This window comes from Elephantulus edwardii, unplaced genomic scaffold (assembly GCF_000299155.1).
Source record: "Elephantulus edwardii isolate Elephantulus edwardi_28Jun2011 unplaced genomic scaffold, EleEdw1.0 scaffold00063, whole genome shotgun sequence".
NCBI lineage: Eukaryota > Metazoa > Chordata > Mammalia > Macroscelidea > Macroscelididae > Elephantulus > Elephantulus edwardii.
The window spans coordinates 1,981,704-1,986,023 of NW_006399813.1; positions in this window are offsets into that span (position 1 = coordinate 1,981,704).

Consider the following 4,320-nt stretch of genomic DNA (forward strand, 5'->3'; position numbering starts at 1 on the left):
AAAAGACGAATGGCGTTGGGAAAGTCTGCTGTCAGAGACCTCTCCAAAGTACTGAAGAGCAACAATGTCAGTCTGGAGATTAAGGTGCACCTGATTGGGGCTATGTTGTTGTTTTTGTTGTTGTTGATTGCCTTCGAGGCAAGCACAACTCATAGCGACCCAATGAACAAAAGGCTTGAAGACTCTCTACAACTATTAACATTTATCAAAGTTCATAGGGTTTCCAGAGACATTTTTTTTAGGAAGTGGATGCTGCTCATTCATTCAAAGATCCCATAGTCTTTACAATTACTTGCTATGCATCAGAAAGATGGACAGTGACTAGGGATGATAGAAGAATTGGTGCCTTTGAGCTGTGGTGCTGGAGAAGAGTATTGAATATACCTTGGACGGCTAGGAGAACAAACAGGTTTATCCTAGAGAAGGTAAGATCGGGCTGTTCATTGGAGGCAAGGATTCTGAAGCTTCATCTGACATACTTTGGACATGTTGCAAGATGGAACCAGTCCTCGGAGAGGGACATCATGCTTGGGAGGGTGGAGGGACAGTGTGGGAGAGGAAGACCCTCAATGAGATGGATTGATTCAGTGAACAGGTTAATGGGGATAGGTGTGTTAGAGACAATAAAATTGGCACAAGACAGAGCAGAGTTTAGGGCTATTGTACATAGGGTCACTATGAGTCACAAGCGACTTGATGCCACATAACAACAACAACAACCACACAGAAAATGCCAGGCCTTTTGGGGGAGGAACAATAAGCAGAGAGAGAAGACAGCAACTTTCCTGCCCAAATTAAGGAAAGAGGTGTATGCACAGTGAGAAAGAAGTTTACAGGGACAGAACCAAATCTCAAGAGAGAACCAAATCTAAATGAGAGAATTCTCACAAGCTAGAATGGTGGGAAAACTATAGGCTCTGACTAAAAAGCTGTTAAAAGAATTACCACCTAGTGACAAAGGAAGTCCAGCATGAAATGCTTGGGGACACTTCCTGGAAAAAATTAAGCCAATTTAAACTTTTGGGGTTTTATTTTTTTTCTTTTTGTTGTGATCTGAGTGGAAGTTTACAAAGGAAATTGGTTTTCCTTTTGACCATTCACATACATTTTATTACTTTAGTGACAATACCCATGATGCACCTGTACTTTCCCCACATCTTCCCTGTGATTCTCATTTCCATTAATCCTTCCCTTTTAAAAAAAATTTTTAATCCCTTCCTTTTACCTTTTAACTTAATTTTATACACCAAGTTGGACAATTTAATCAGCCAGCTATGCTTACTTACATGCATTTACTCACATTGAAAATTATTGAAAAATTAGAGATTATCTTATAGTCAAAAGGTAACGTGTATTTTTTCATCCTGGAATTTTTACAAACAAATTATGGGAGACTTTTTGTATACTTTTTTCTTTCCCATTATGGTTGTCACTTCTCACTTCATTTGCCAGGGAATTTTGAATTGAATGGAATACACAATTGCAGTCATTGTTTCATCTCACTTGGTCTGACAAAACTAAACATGAGAAATTTTTTTTCCCAGATCAGGAATGAGAAGTTGATACAGGGATAACTTATCTATCATCAGTCTTCAATTATTTAAATATATTGAATTAATTATTTAAACTGGTGTTCTCTCCATGTGTCCTCATTGAGAATGCTAATTGATAGGAACTGCTGATGTTTGCTAGATCCCCTCAGTCACTCCCCGTCTCCATCCTCCATGGCCGAGCAGAAAGCATGATTTATTATCCTCAGATCTGAACATCTCTTAGCTGTTAGGAGCTATATCATCAATCCTGATTTTTCTGTAAGTTGGGGGCTGATACTGACTTACAAATACTTCCAGGAATTTGAGGTCTTAAAACATTCAATAAGCAGATGGCCTGCTACCCTGGAGTTTAGGAGAAATAGAAGTAAAACAGGTCTTCTTTATCTTGCCAACTTTCCCTTCTGTTTTCCTATCTCCAGACTGGAAAGGGGATAGTACCTTTCTACCCTGGATGGTTGGTAGCACTTCATAGCAGGACAACATCTCTAGAACTCTATGTCCTCCTAACTCAGACATCCTTTGATTCTCCAGGGGCGAGGGAAGGTATCTGAGACCCTTCACAAGCAAGCAGGCTTCTAGGCAGGGTGTGCTCCATGGATCCATTCATGTGAAGTAGCCCAGCTCAGGAACTGCTCTGCTGTCAACACCTTCAAATATTTTGGTTTTTGACATTCATTTTGTTTTCATCTGGGCTAGTCATGGATGTTTGTTTCTTTTTTTCCTTGGGGTGCTGAAATTGAGCTAAAAAAAACCAAACAAGGCTCTCTGAACATAGATTTTTTTTAAAAAAATTTGGTTTGTGGGCTATTGAATTGTGATTTTTAATTACCTTCTATAACTGTTCTCAACTGAAGTTAGATGTCTCAGTTTTCTGAACTCAACTGACGTTTGATATCTCAGTTGCTCTTGGGTCAAGCCCCTCATAGGCAGGTGCGTGTGCGTGCACACACACACACACACACACACACACACACACAAAACTTGTTCACTACATTTTCAACTTCTTACTTCATCAGCTTATGCTTAATACCCACGATTCAGACTACTGTACTGTAAATTTGTTTTCACAGCAATAAATCCTTAGTTCTTTGTTATGACTCCACTAAAAAAAAATATTTGGATTTTTTTCCTGGTTTTAACAAATAGACATTTATTCTCTTGCACTCCATTGCTGACAGGTGCTGTCAGGTTGACTGTGACCCATAGTGACACTGTGAATGACAGAACTGAGCCTCACCGTATCCTGAACCATCCTCACCATCTCCTGGAGCCCATGGCTGCAGTCACTGTGCCAACCCATCTCACTGAGGATCTTCCTCTCTTTTTACTGACTCTCCACCTTTCCTAGCAGGATGTCCTTTCCTGAGGACCAGGCCCTGCTGAGGAAGCTCTGGTGGCCTAGTGATAAGAAGCTGTGCTGCAATCCCAAAGGCAATGCAGTTCAAACCCCACAGTTCCCCTACAGGAGAGAAAATGGACAATCTCCTCCCATGTGCTCTACGGCCTCTGAAAATCTCTCAGAGGGTCAGCTGTGGATCTGTTCTGACTTGACAGTACACAATTACAACAGCTCCTACTGACAACATCACATCATCCAAAGTATATGAGATGAAATGTCACCATCCTTGCCGCTTAGAAACACTCTGATTGCACTTCCTCCAAAACAGATTTATTTGATAATCAAATGTCCAAACTCAAGGGAAGTTCTTGGGAAGGTTCCCTTTCCACGTCAGCTCTGGAGGAAAGTTCTTGCTTCCTTCCGCGTCTGCAGGCCAGCCATCCACGGGAGAACTCACCCTGTCATATCACAAGTCTCAAATTGACTCTAAGTCTATTGAACACAGCGTTGTTCTTTTCATCAATCATTTCCACATTCTTTACTTATGTGAACAGGCTCTACCTTGAGTTCATGACCCTCTGGGAGTCTCAGCCTATGTCAGGATCCATATTCTCCACAGCCTTCCCAGCCTCCTGATATGCTGTGCCCCAAGAAAGACCTAGAGTCTAAAGCCTACAGCACAGACAAGGACTTTATTTAGACTTATTGCTGTCAAGTCCCATTTTTCATAATAAGACCTCCCATCACAGACAGTCAGGACTTCGTTCCTTTCAGGATGTTCTCTTCACAACAGATGTGAAATAGAGGCATGATCCTTTCAATCGGTAAGCAAATATTTACAGTGCCTTCTCTGAATATTTGTCCAGGCCCAACGCTGAGTCTGTGAATAAGGCAGAGAAGAACTCCGCTCCTGTGGACCATACAAGTGGGGAGGCAGATAACAAGTAAGCAGGAAGGGAGATTACATATTACACGGAACACTTCAGTGCTATAAAATAAATGAATCGAGTCATGAATCGCTTTAGATAAGAGGGTGAGAGAGGGCCTCTCTGAACAGGTAAACTTTGAACTGAGGCCTAAAGGTTGAAAACGTGCCAGCCAAGTGAACTTGTAGAGCAGAACATTCCAGAAGCAATTGCAAGTAAAAGGACTCAGCTACAAACAAGATCTTAGTGTGTTTAAGGAAGAAAAAGGCTTTCGGCTCGGAGGAGGCCTTGGTGCAACTTTCTTTGGTCGTCCCGCATCCGGGTTCATCCGACACCAGTCACCTCTGCCATGCCGCCCAAGTTCGACCCCAACGAGATCAAAGTCGTGTACCTGAGGTGTACCGGTGGGGAAGTCGGTGCCATTTCCGCTCTGGCCCCCAAGATCGGCCCCCTGGGTCTGTCTCCAAAAAAGGTTGGTGATGACATTGCCAAGGCCACCGGT